The 13,768-nt window shown below is 43.4% G+C and overlaps 1 protein-coding gene across 4 annotated transcripts in view; it reads right to left on the bottom strand.

Annotated features, from left to right (window-relative positions):
- Nucleotides 1-13,768, bottom strand: part of SCML4 (Scm polycomb group protein like 4) — a 105,015-nt gene that overhangs the window by 75,980 nt on the left and 15,267 nt on the right. The window lies entirely within an intron of this gene.

The raw sequence follows: 13,768 nt of genomic DNA, 5'->3' as shown, positions 1-13,768 counted from the left end.
ATGTGGTGACTGGACAGATTCAGAAGCACAGTTATTTGGCCAGTGCCTGTGACATACAGACTGATCCAAAGATTTTTGAAAGACTATTAGAGAGCAGTTGCAGGCAGCAGTAAGGCAGCGTGTGCTGGAAGACACTGTCTCTGCTGGGAGGTAGAGCCAGTGACCTTCTGTCACTTGGTCTCTGAACTCAGTCCACAGTGTAGGGAAAGGCACTTTTTAGGGCGACTACAACTATTGCTTTTTTTGAAAACCACAATTTCCTGTTTTGTTCTCTATTTATACTTTACATTTAGTTTTGAGAAAGCACTGGTGGTTTGGTGTTTTGGCTGTTTCTAGTTCAGTCTTTATCAACAAAGCAAACTTTCTTTTCAAGACGATGTTTTGTCATATAACCGAACTGTAGACCTAGATTCCTTTAAAATACTTTGCTAAGAAGAATTCTTAAAGCTTTAACAATAAGACAAATCACAACTCTCTAAATCAATGCCTCACGGAATGGGAATCCATTCAGCAGTCCTGGGGGTTGTGAATTCCTCAAGGATTTCACATAGGGATGTTTTAGACAGCATCCTTTTCAACACAAACACTTTCACAAAAATTTTCAGGCACAGAAATGTGAAACTATGCTATCTGCATTATGATACTCTTTGCAAAACATTGAAGTATCCAAGACACTCTGTTAGTGGTCTGCAATGAGACTTAGCAACTCAATGTTTGCCCTGGAAGAACTCACTGTCTAAGAAAGATACACACCTTGGACTGTCTAAGAAAGATATACACATTGGCTCCACATAGGCAGGATACAGCAGTCAACAGAAAACAAATATGAAAATAACCCAGGAACCAATGCCCTCACCTCTTTGCAAGTCAAGGAGAGATGTACATTAGAGGTGAAAGGCGACAGCATGTGCATGTTTATCTTGAAACTGATTTTGGTCCTCTGTGTTTGGGGGTGGAACGCTTTGCTTCCCCAGTATACAAGGGCCGTGTTTCTTTGATCGAGGGGCCAGTAGGAGGAGCTGGTGGTCAGGGTCCAGGGAGCAAGGATCAGGAGAGCCGTTTTTGTTTTGTTTTTTTTTACATCTTTATTAGAGTATAATTGCTTTACAATGGTGTGTTAGTTTCTGCTTTATAACAAAGTGAATCAGTTATACATATACCTACGTTCCCATACCTTTTCCCTCTTGCATGGGAAGTAACTAGAAAAGCAGTGTGACGCTTGGGCGTCAGTGTCCTGACCTGTCAAACAGAGACACCAGTACTTGCCAGGGTCACATCACCAGGCTGCCTTGAGAATCCGATAAGAAAATGACCACAAGAGCCCATCCTAAGCTTATTATTATTAAAGAAATACACCCAAATGCCTCCAGAGAATGCCAAGTTCCTCATCTCCACCTGCAGAGCATCACACTAGTCCTGTCTCCCGGCTAGATTATACCCTCCTCATGGGGGTGAAGCTGCTGTGGACACCCTGGCATCTGGGGGACTCAGAGCTCCCTAGAAAGCTGTGAGTCTGGAGGGGTCCTTGGTGCCTCGCACTGTCACCATCCATCATCTATCTGTACGTGCAGTCACTGCACACTGGTTCACTCTTCCCCTTATTTCACAAAGAAGAATCCCAGGGCCTTTAAATAGGAATGGAAACTATCACCAGGTCTGGGAATAGAATGGGTGAAGGGAAGGAGGGGCTGGAACAAAGAGTACTGGGAAACTTTTCCCTGTGGTATTTTTTGTTTCTTTGTTTCTGTATTTGTTTTCCTAACGTAAAAGAGGAAAACAAAGTGTAGTCCTCATTTGCTTCTGATCACCAAGGGTCACAAAGGCTTCCCAGTTGTCCTGTTAAGTGCAGTTGCAGCATCATCCCACCAGGGACACGGTGGGCTGGTCACTACTTCTTGGACCAGTGTCCCCCAGTGGCCACCCTTAAACAGCCTGGGGCCCCAGAGTTCACGGTACTACAAGACTAGCGAAAAAAAAGCAACTTCTTGGCCCTCAAAAGGGAAGCACTGGTCAGAAATGGACTCTTATCCCCTTGGTCATCCCTTCAGTGATTCAACAAATATTTTCTGGGCACAATACTGTGTACCAGGCCCTGTGCAGAGCCCACTGGGGACATGAAGATGAACCCAGAGTGATCCCTTCCCCAGAGACTCTCAGGAGGACAGAAGGAAAGCAGAGCACCTACAGGTCATCACATCTCCTCAAGTCCCAGCCCATCCTGACCACACACACACACACACACACACACACACACCCCTCCTTCCAGGGGGGCCCCAATGGCATGTTGTGGTGTGCAGGGCACAGCCAAATTCTCAGTCTCCGTCTCCCAGGATGGCTCTTAGCCTGGTGACACTCGCAGGTCACTCAACAAGGAAGAGCAGTCACAGCACACACTCAGTCCAGATAAGGAGGGGTGGCTGGTAGCCACAAGTCAAAGCCTCTGCAGACCAAGCATGCCAGCCCATGGCACAACAGCCAAGGTCATGTTCGGGTCTTCCCTGAGCAACTCCTTCTTCCCTTGGGACACCCCACCCGTGGAGCACGGGATTCCCAGTCCCTCCAGCCCTTGTCAGCGCCCCCCTCACACCTGTGCCCCTGATGCTGTAGGCGCTGTCCCTGGTAGACACGGTTACACATAGGGCCCAGCTCACAGGACCAACAAGGTAACAAACAGTGGATGAATAAGTAAATGGACGACAGAAGCGTGTAACTGTGCGTACATTATTTTGTTAAATTCTCACTACAAGTCTTTAAAACAAGTATTATTATGTACCCCCAAGACACAGATGAAGAGTCTATCAAATCTACACAGATGATGGCTCAGAGAGGCTCTGTGCCTTGTGCCAGGCACAGCCACTCACCACCAGCACCTGGTTAACAAGATGTTAGTCACTGAGACCCAAGGGGTGTCATCTCCCAGGGCTTTTGTTTCTGGCTGGAGGTGGAGTGGGAGATGTATTTTAAAATGTCTGACCGAAAAGTCTGGAAGCCTTGCACACAACCTGAGAGAAGTCAAGGATGTTATTACTGCTGTACCTGGGCTGGGTAAACCTTATGTGACCTGCTGGGGCCCTGCATGCAGTGAATCCTCAGCAAATATGATTTGATTGACTCATAAAAAGAAAGGGAGGGAGGGGAGCATAGAACAACACAGCTGTGCACTTCTACTGCTTGGTTGTGAAAGAAAAGGTCAAAAAAGGAAAAAATAATGACTCTCTCGTCCTGGTCTCTTTCCAATGGGTTAGCAGTCAGCAAACAGGGGCTTCCTGGATAATTTTCTACATCTTCTCCCCTTCTCAGAGGTCTCCTGAGGCTATGCAACAGCAGTTAAATCAATTCTTAATTAGCTTTCAACATTTACCTTTTGAAAATCTATACCTATATGAATATTTATTGAACACTTACCACTTACTAGGTGCAAGGCACGTGTGCCAGGCCCTGGAGATACAAAGGGGCATCAGGACAAGCATGCAAGCAGAAAAGTTTCTGCAGCGGCAGACTTGCCTGGTCTGGGACGAACCTTGCAAACTTACTGCAAGAGGCAGGCAGAAAAGTCTCAGCAGAGGTCAAAGCACAGAAGGAGCTGAGAGTGACAAAAAGCACTAAAGAATACAGGGATGTGCCATTGGGTTAGCTTTTATTTTTCAAAGCAAGAAGAACAAGGATGGAATTAGCCTACTGCTTAAAATAGACTGGAGAGTTCGCAGGTGACAGCGAGCTGCCAAAAGGCTCGGGGACTATTTGTTCCTGTTTAGTACGGGAAGGGGAAGGATCTCAAAGTGGAAGCAGCAGAACACAGGGTGAGAAAGAGGTCGGCTGCCTTGGGACGGGACAGAAAAATTGGTAACGGTTCATCACTTCAGTGAGCTCAGTCTCTCCAGACTCAGACAAACCCTTCCTCCAGGGCAGCAGGAGTTTACACATAGGGTCTCAGAGCTGCTGCTGGAAATTTCTGAGAAATCATGGAAAGTGCAGAAGTACTAGAAGAGCAGAGGGGCATATTTTGTCCCAATTTTCGAAACAGGTTGAATTCTGGATGTGAATAAGCCATTATAGAACTGATATTTAAACAAATTGGTAAACTCTTATAAAAGAATGTGGCCATCACTAATATTGGCACATTGGCTCACTAAGAGCAAAGTCCCTTAAAGTTTAAGGGTTAACCTAACTAGATTTATTGGTGGGATGAGGGGGTGGGTGGGTAAGCAGGGATTAGGTTGGAAATCAGGAATGCTATAACCACGGGTTGTCTTGATTACCACAAAGTGTTTGGCAAAATTTCCCAAGATTATTTCATGGATCAACATAGTACATGTGAGTAGAAGGATAATACTTTTGGGTAGGATTGTAACTAATGAGACACCACCTAGGTTCTAAGTTGCATAACTAATGACAACACCGATCTGCAGGTTGTCTCTGGTGGCATGCCACAGGTCTCTAGTGTAAGTTACTATCTCCCTGATGATGTGGATGAAGATTTGGAAAGCAGGCCTATCAAATAAAAGTGGATAACACAAGTCTGGGAGGGACAGCTAATGCTACAGGTTACAGAATTAAGATTAAAAAAAATTCTAACCCAGTAAACCAAATCAATCAAATAGAAATTTTAAAAGACAAAATACATAAAATCCTCTTTCACAGATGTGCAGGAGAGACTTGACAGGAAGGCTTCCTGTGTGAAAAAGATCTAGGAATTTTAGTTAACCACAAGTCTTTTTTAGACTATGGTGTGGGCTATTTTATTAAAAAGCTCACAAATTATAGATTATGTATAGTGTCCAGATCAAAGGAAACAACCTCATTGTCTGCAGAACATCTAGAGTTTTACACTTGTTTCTGGGGGCAAAAAATTAAAGGAAATATTATATCCAAAAGGAGGGGAAAATGGCATATGGAAACTTGCCTCTGTGGAACAGTTGAAATAACTGAGGACCCTTAGCTTGGAGAAGAGATTGATTATTCCATGTGGCACAACGAGTCAGAACCAGAATATAATAGTCAGTCTCCAAAATGGCCCCCAATGATCCCCATCTCCACTCCCACACTGTGTCAAGAATTTAAATTAAATTATTAACGGAAACATTGATTACTCAGGATTCTCATAATCTAAGACCCAGTCTAACTCAAAAGTGGGAAAGCAGTAGTTAATGTGCTTCCTTACATCAGCAGCAAGAAGAACTGAGTGAGATACTATGTATTACTGCCACTGGGTATTTATTCTATGGGGCAGGAAGCCCCTGCATGCACGTGAAACACAGAACCAATAACTGGGAATCATACCAGACAAAAAAATACTTAACACAAGCTGAACAGGACAGGACATTGGCTTCCTCCTCACTGCTTCTGGGCGGGCATCCGTCTCACTGTGACTCAGGTGGACTCACATTCTTTCCGCTTTCATCTCTTCTGTCACTTCTTTATAGGCTGAGTTGCACCTCTCTATCTGGGGCAAATCCCAAATTCTAAGAAGCCCAGTTAAGTAAGGACATTAGAGCCTATTAAAACAAGAAGGTCAGTATAGGAAAAGAAAAATATTGTACCCATTCCAAACATCAGACTCTTTTACTCTGGTCTTATTATCAGTCTCATACTATATTTCATAATAGACTTTCAAGAAGAATCTTTGTTTGCTATGAGACCTGAGGGGCAGAGGTAGTCAATTAAGACGAAACCAAAGATGTGATCACAGCAGAGTTGCTGGCACAAGGAAGGTGCTCTCCATAGATGCTTACTGAGTTGGTTTGCACTACGCTGGATTGAATTGAACAGATTTAAATAGAAGCACTCAGGATGAGGCATTTAATAAACCGTCATCTAACTGAGCTGGGCTGGCAAAATAAATCATGGGAAATCCATATCCTGGAACACGGTGCAGTCTTTAGAAAGACTAATTCCCTGGCCCCAGAACAGCCCAGAGGGGCACATTCAGGCATCTCTCTGTGTACTAACAGGGAAATGTCTCCAGGATTTACTGTTCCGTTAGAAAACAACAATAAGAAGTAGCCAAAGAGTATGTTAGCACGTACACTTATCTCATTTGTTTTGTACAAGAAAAGGCGTATATACACTTTTCAGAGCACATTTTGTTTACGTTATTGATTAAAATCTACTTGAGTGTACCAAACAAATGTTCCAATACTTAAACTTTGTTCTTTGATAACCTAGTTGAGTAGTGAATTAGTTTCCTAGCGCTGTCATAATTAATTACCACAATCCTGGTGGCTTAGAACAACAGAAATTTACTCTCTCACAGTTTGGGAGGCCAGAAGTCTGAAATCAAGGTGCCAAGCATGGTTTAGTCCCTTCTTAGGGTCCTGAGGGAGAATCTGAGAGTCTGTTCCATGGCTCTCTCCTGGCTTCTGGTGGTCACCAGCAATATTTAGCATTCCTTGGCCAGCAAGTACATCACTACAGTCTTTTTCTCCATGGTCACGTGGCCTTCAACCCTCTCTGTGTGTCTCTGTACCTCCACATGGCCTTGTTGTAATGACACTAGTCATTGGATTTACAGCCCATCCTAATCCAGTTAGACATCATCTTAACCAATTTCATCTACAAAGATCCTATTTCCAAATGATATCACATTCCAAGATTCTGGATGGATGTGAAATTTGGGGGGACACTATCCAGGCCAGTACGAGTAGTATGCATCGACCTTTCATTTGGGGGAAATACTGTCTTTATCTTACTATCTGTGGTGGTATGTTAACTAGAATATGAATTTCTATAGAAGTCTTTTGCTATAATTTAAGGCATTTTTCTTCCTACATCCCCTAGGAAGATGAAGAAAATCTGATAGCCCTTCTTGTAATTTAACCATAATTTTCTTTACCTTCAAGATAATTTGTGCAAGTAAAGTTTTCCACTTAAATTTACATTTTCCAGATAAAAATATTTGTTTTAGTTGATACACAATTACATACAGTGAAATGCACAGGTCTTAAAGGTACAGTTTAATGAGTTTTGACAAATGAATACACCAATGTAATTCATATCCCAGTCAAAATTTAGAGCATTTTCTTCACCTCAGAACGTTCCTTTATGTCTCTTTCCAGTCAACCTCACTCTTCCAAAGCCAACCACTATTCTGATTTCTATCACCATAGATTAGTTTTGTCTGTTCTTGAGTTTCATTTAAATGGAATTATACAGTACGTATTCTTTTGTATCTGGCTTCTTTAGTTCATAAACATATTTTGGCACATATCAATAATTCATTTCTTTTTACTGCTGAATAGTATCCTGTTATATGAATATACCACAACCTGTTAAGCTATTCACCTGCTGATAGACATTTAGATTGTTTCTGTTTTCAAGGTATTTGAACAGATCTGCTGGAAACATTCATGTACAAGTCCTTTGTGGACATATGTTTTCATTTTCTAAGGTAAATACCTAGGAGTGGAATCTCTGGGTCATGGGGTAGGTTTATGTTGAACTTTACAAGGAACTGCGCAACAATTTTCCAATGGTTGCACCGTCTTCACTCCACCAGCAGTGTGAAAGAGCCCAGCTTATCTATATGCTCACCAATATCAGTGCTGTCAGTCTTTCATTTTAGCCATTCTAGTGTGAGAATTTAATTTGTATTTCCTAGATGAGTAGAGACGTTGAGCACATTTTTTATGTGTGTATTGGCCATTCACGTATCCTCTAATGTACCTGTTCAAGTCTCTTGCCCAAATATTTATTGGGTTGTTTGCCTTTTAAATTATCGAGCTGTAGGAATTCTTTATATATTTTGGATACAAGTCCTTTGTCAAATATCTGTACTACAAAACTTCTCTCCCTGTCCTGCGGCTTGCCTCCCTCTGAATAGTGTCTTTTAATGAACAGAAGTTTGGGTTGGGTTTTTTTTTTTCTGTGAAGTCCAGTATAGCAACATCTTATTGATTAGTGGGTTTTGTGCCCTCTCCAAGGAAAGTTTTCCCACCCCAAGATCATGAAAATATTCTCCTGTTTTCTTCTAATTTAGAAGCTTTGTGATTTTACTTATTACAGTTTAAGGTCTATGATTCATCTCAAATTAACTATTGTGTTTGGTGTGGGATAATGTTCAGGATTCATTCATTCCCACACATAGTTAGCAAGTCATCCCCAACACAATTTGTTGAAAAGGCTTTTCTCTCTCCATTGAATTGCTTTGGTGCCTTTGTCAAAAATCAATTAACCGTATGAATTTGAGTGTATTTCTTGGGCTATTTATTCTTTGTCACTGACATATCTGTCTATCCTTATGCCAATGCCAAACTCTTTTGCTTACTATAACTTTATAGTAAGTCTTAAAATCAGGTAATGTAAGTGCTCCAACTTCATTTTCCTTTTTCAAGATTATTCCATAACTTACATTTAAATTTCCACATAAGTACAAAAAAAAAAAAAACCTACTGGCATTTTGAATGGGATTGCATTGAAACTATAAATCAATTTGGGAAGAATTGAAATTTTACCAGTATGGAGTCGTACAATCCTTACACGTAGTATACCTCTCCATTTATTTATGACTTCTTTGGTTTTTCTCAGAAATGTTTTTGTAGTTTTTGGTGTAGATATCATTCACACATTTTGTTAAATTTATCATTAAGTATATTTTGGTTTTTGATGTTTCCCCACCTCCCTTCCTGGCATGGTGCACTCAAAGTCATCCTTCCAGATGGCTCAGAGGGCATCTCCTTGAGGAAACTCCCCATTCCTACATCTACCTATACCTGCTCACTCCCTAGGTATGGAAGCTAGAGTTCTCTGCTACACCTAGGAAGGGCTCATTTCTCTCTGGAATATAGTTCATCAAGGTTTCTTTGCATCTATCCTTTTTTGCTAGTCCCATTGAAAAGTATGGGTTTTATTTTTCTAAGTTTTTCTTGTTGCTTCCCATGTCCAAAAATATTTCACATTTTTTTACATCCTAACTGGAAGTAGAAGCCTCTAGGTATTCTTGCACATGCAGAGACAGTTTCCAGAAGTATATGCTATTACAAGGCTAAAGACTGAGAAGTGTGGAATGAGAGTGAGCACATAAGTGGGTAAAGAGAGACATTTTTACTTTTTACTATGATCTTTGTTAATTCATTCGTTTAGTCAGCAACTGTTTATTGAGCACCTACCATATGCCAGTGTTCTGGGCACTAAGGATATAGTACGAACAACAACAAAGTCACTGCTCTCATGGAACTTATATTCTAATGGGGAGAGACAGGCAATAAACAAACAAATAAACAAATATGTTATAAGCTAAGTGATGATAAATGCTATAAGAATAAATTAGGTTAAGGGGGATAAAGCCTGATGGCAATGAGGGTGCTTTTTTATATTGATGGCCTGGGAAGGCCTCTCTCATCAAGGGATACTTGAGCAGAGACCTCAGGGAACTTGGAGAATGAGCCATGGGGATATGTGAATGAAGAGGGTTCCAAGCAGAGAAAACAGCAAATTCCAAGCCCTGTGGTGGGTGTGTACTTGGGTGTTCCAGGACAGTATGGAGGCCAGGATATTGGGCGTAGACTGTCTGAGGGGAGGGATGGGAGATGAGGTGAGAGAGAGAATAAGGGGCCAGAGACTGTAGTACCCCGTAGGCCACTTATGAGTGTTGGTTCTTTCTCTGAGATGCAGAACCACCAGACGTTTCCAAGCCAAAGAAATAATGTGACTCGCTCTGGCTGCTGTGGAGAGCACAGCTATGTGAATTCTGTACCAATTTACTAATTTTCATTTTAAACATGAACGTGTGTGTGTTCAACTTGTATATCTTGAAAAAATAATTTAAAATAAGTAAATAACCCTCGACAGCCTGCTACAAAGTTAAGTCCTGGCAGACTGCCCACCATTGCTTGAGGTCAGGCCCCCTGAGAAGGCAAGATGGGGTCCAGGGCTTTGCTTCTCAAGTTTCATTTCAGCCTTACAGATGCAGGACACCCAGAGGGGAGTCCAGAGGAGACAGAGAAAATGGGGGCCAGATTCAAATTGCAGTATGTTGTTTAAGCATCCAAGTAGACCTAATATTGGAATCCAAACACAGTATTTTACACCTGTGTATATGTGTGTGCACACACAGACACATACAGCCTTTAACTTTAAGAAGTGGCTAGCCCTCCAAATTTCTCCTGCTAGCAGAGGACATTATCCAGTTGTCCCAATTTTTTTGCAGCCCTTGAAAGGAAAAAGTGTGAAAAAACTGGGGTTGTCGAGGCAGCCCAGAGCCGAGCTGGATACGCGGCCCTTACCTGGGAAGAGGCCCTGCTCTCATCCCGGCCTGAGGCGTGAGACCAGCACCGGTCATCTGAGTGGGGTGGGGTTCAAGTTCATCTCTCCCCCTCATCCCATTCACGAATGCCTTCTACGTTTGCCAGACGAACCGCACGCCCGTACTTGCTGCCCTCACATGCCCTGGCTCTCGCTGGCACACATGGGAGGCGTGCAAGCAAGCAGGACGAAGCCTGCTCCACTGCTGGACGTGACTGACTGCAAATTCTTCCTAATCTTGAGCTCAGCCTTGCCTCCCAGAAACTTCTCTCCCCGGCCCTAGTTCTATGTCTGGATTTACATGGGGAAGGCCACTTTCCCCTCCATACGGAAGACTAATTCTTTATGTTTCTAGAGGATCATGGTGAGACTCACACCTTCAGCCTGCCTTTCTCATCTTGCCTCTCTCCACTCCAGACCCAGGACAGGCTCCCCCTAATCCACAGACAGACTGTCTTGCACATACTATTCAGCCTGCTGGAATCCCTTCCCACCTCCCTTCTCTGTCTGGCACACTCAAAGTCATCCTTCCAGATGGTTCCAAGGGCACTTTCTTGGCAAGACTCCCTACCCTGTCCAACAGTGAGGACCCATGGCGCTTTGTGGGAATTCCTCTTACAGCTGGCCTCTAAGTGCCTGGGAATGAGTGATGTAAAGTTTCCCATATGTGGTGAGCTGTTTTATAGGCCCTCAGATCTAAGAGCACATGGTAGCTATAATATTCGCAATCAGACCTGATGAGAAATCAGCCTGGTTCTGAAATATGATAGTCCTAATTATAATAAGAACAATGGCATTGAAATGGACAGACGTTATCTCCGAGGAAAACCAGGACTGGCAGGGGATCAGAGAGCATGGGATTCACGTGGAGAAGGCCACGGTTATGAGTTCTTGATCTATAGATTTCTGTCAGCCTCAGAAGAATGTCTAAGGAGACATTCCTTTTCTTTTCCTTCCTCATTGAATAAAATAAGATTTATCACGGGGCCAGGTGATACCACAGAGAGTCCTATGCCTACCACCTTCTCTACTTTTCCCGGGCAGCTTTCAGCTTAGAGGGCCCCTTGTCAACTCAGAAGGACAAACAATCAAAAAGAGATTTTGTCCTAATAGACAGTGAACAGGGGCTCAGTTGACAATCCATGTGCTAAATGACAGTATCATATCAGCTTCAATTTATTGCACACTCCCTGTGGCCAGGCAATATGCTAAGTGTTATACCCATCTTACCTCATTTGCTCCCCATAGCTACCTGTGATATAGGTGTTCATGTCTGTAGAGCGGGCCCACTAGAGGTCAATATTAAGGAGCAGACCCACCCAGCTGTGCCCTGGATGGTGGTTACTGGGTCTCACTGCTGGTGGAGAAGTAGAAACCAATTAGTGATGTTACGTTTGTTTGTAATCAGTGAACTTGTCAAATAATTATTGAGCCCCTCTGATGGGTGAGACACATGGAGTAACTTACTCTGGCCATACCGATAGACAAAGTCAGGTCCACTAGCACCAGAAGTGGGTCTCCTGCCCTTCAAGGACCACCTCCTCCAGGAAGCCTCCCTGTCTTCCTCCAGTTCTTGTTCTTTCTCTTAGAGGGCCATTCAGGTCTGCACCTCAATCCCCTGCTCCCTTAGGTCGGAGATTATCTATTCTGTGTGTGTGTGTGCGTGCACGTGCGCACACGTGCACACACGCACACACAATTATGTCTTCTCCTCGCTTAGGGCAAACTCTGAGGACAGCTGCTGCCTCGCACTCGAGGCTCTGTGATGCAGCACTGGTGTCCGAACAGCCCAGTGTTTGAATCCCAGCCCTGCCACTGCCTCTTCTCACCTCCGATTCAGTCATCTCCAAGGCCAAATCTCTGACCTGAGGGCAGTTGCCATATCTTTCTCTTGGTTCCTGGCTCTTTGCCCATGTGGTGCTGGTAGCTGGACGAAGCCTTGAGCTCCGCCCTGTAAGAATCCTCCAGCCTGTCTCATGGCAAAGAACTGGCTTCCCCTGGCTTAGGGCTCAGGTGCTCCTGTGTGATAATCAATAAATCGCTGGCAGCCAGAGAACGTACATCAGCAACAGAGGAGGGAGAGGAGGGAAATTTAAATGAGTCTTAGGGGATTGGAAAATTATTTGGTGAAATGTTCCTAAGCTTTTTCTACTTAATACCCATAAATTTCAGGGGCCATGTGCGCTAACAGCTTTTGATTTATGATGTCTGTATTCTTGCACTGTATTTATGCCAAATTATGAAAAGGTAGCAAGACTCAAAAGAACCTTTTAAAAATGCTTTGGGACCCATCATGGGATCGAGCCGTTTATGTCAATCTTTGCCACTACTTGGTTAAAACAAGGGCTCTGGGTGCTGACAGCCGAGTAGCTAATTGGTGTTGGACCCCAGCCCACCAGGAGTCCTCCTCTTCTTAGAAACTTTTTCCTCCCTTCCTCCAGACCCGTGCTTCGGGTAAAACCTTTTAATGGCTGCTGAGGGCAAGGAGGAAAGCTCACCTTGGGTGAACTTCGTGGGGCCAGGTCTCACTCAGCTGCCACAGCACAGAAATAGTCCCAAGACCCCTAATTAAAATGCCTACAGTCAACCAATATGCTCCTGCTTCATTGCCCAGGGGTTGCAAAGCTCCCTGCTAATGCTGAACACTAACTAAACGCTGTGTCAGCCTTTCTTGTCCCATTACAATGTTATTGTCTTATTTATTAGCATAATTCCCTGTTGGACACTGGTTGGAGTATCTGAAAAGTGAGTTAAGCACTCTCCTTGGCTAGATGGGGAAAGTGCTTGGCCATGTTGGCCATTTCCCTGAACACACATCAACTTTGCAATTTGCGCTCACAGCAACTCCCTGCCAAAGACAAGCCGCCCTGCCCTGCCGGCGTTGCTGCACTGGATGGGGAAGTTCTCGCAAACTGTAATTGTCTCGCATTCACGAAACTGTAAGATGACTAGGTTGTTGCCATTGTTTTCATTTCAAAGAACAGTTCTGTTATCTGTTTACTAAAATTTAACAACCTACAGCACTTCCATGAATTAATTACAGTGTGAGGGGAAAACAAACACAAACATCACCCACCACGTTGTTCCAAATCACTCCAGCCCAATTGCTTGATATTCGGAATTCCGTTTACTTTTGCACATCTCCCTCAATTACTCCCTCCTGCTTTGTCTGTCTGGCTGCCTGCTTCCGCACTCATTTGTGGGAGACGTATTTTACCCAGAATAATAGAGAAGTTGGATGAGGAAAAAAGAAAACAAAAACAAAACCAAAAACCTCTTCGGGATGTTTGACAAAGAAGGAAAGACATGTCACTACTATAATTTTGTTCTTAGCCACAACAGGGATGTATATCCCGATACCTTCCTTCTTCCTCCTTGCCCACCAGAAAAATATTCTCAAGTCGTGCAGCAGGAGAAGGTTAAGGATCTAAATACTATATATAAAGTCTGTGTGGAGAATATGTGTGGAGAAGCAGGGTCAGGGGAGTGATATGTGAGCAATGTCTTAAAAGACACAGAATTTCATCAC

This window comes from Aethalodelphis obliquidens, unplaced genomic scaffold (assembly GCF_003676395.1).
Source record: "Aethalodelphis obliquidens isolate GAN/ISIS:26980383/991018 unplaced genomic scaffold, ASM367639v1 scaffold3, whole genome shotgun sequence".
Taxonomy (NCBI): domain Eukaryota; kingdom Metazoa; phylum Chordata; class Mammalia; order Artiodactyla; family Delphinidae; genus Aethalodelphis; species Aethalodelphis obliquidens.
Note: the sequence above shows the minus strand (reverse complement) of the source record. Positions and strands in the feature narration are given on the sequence as shown.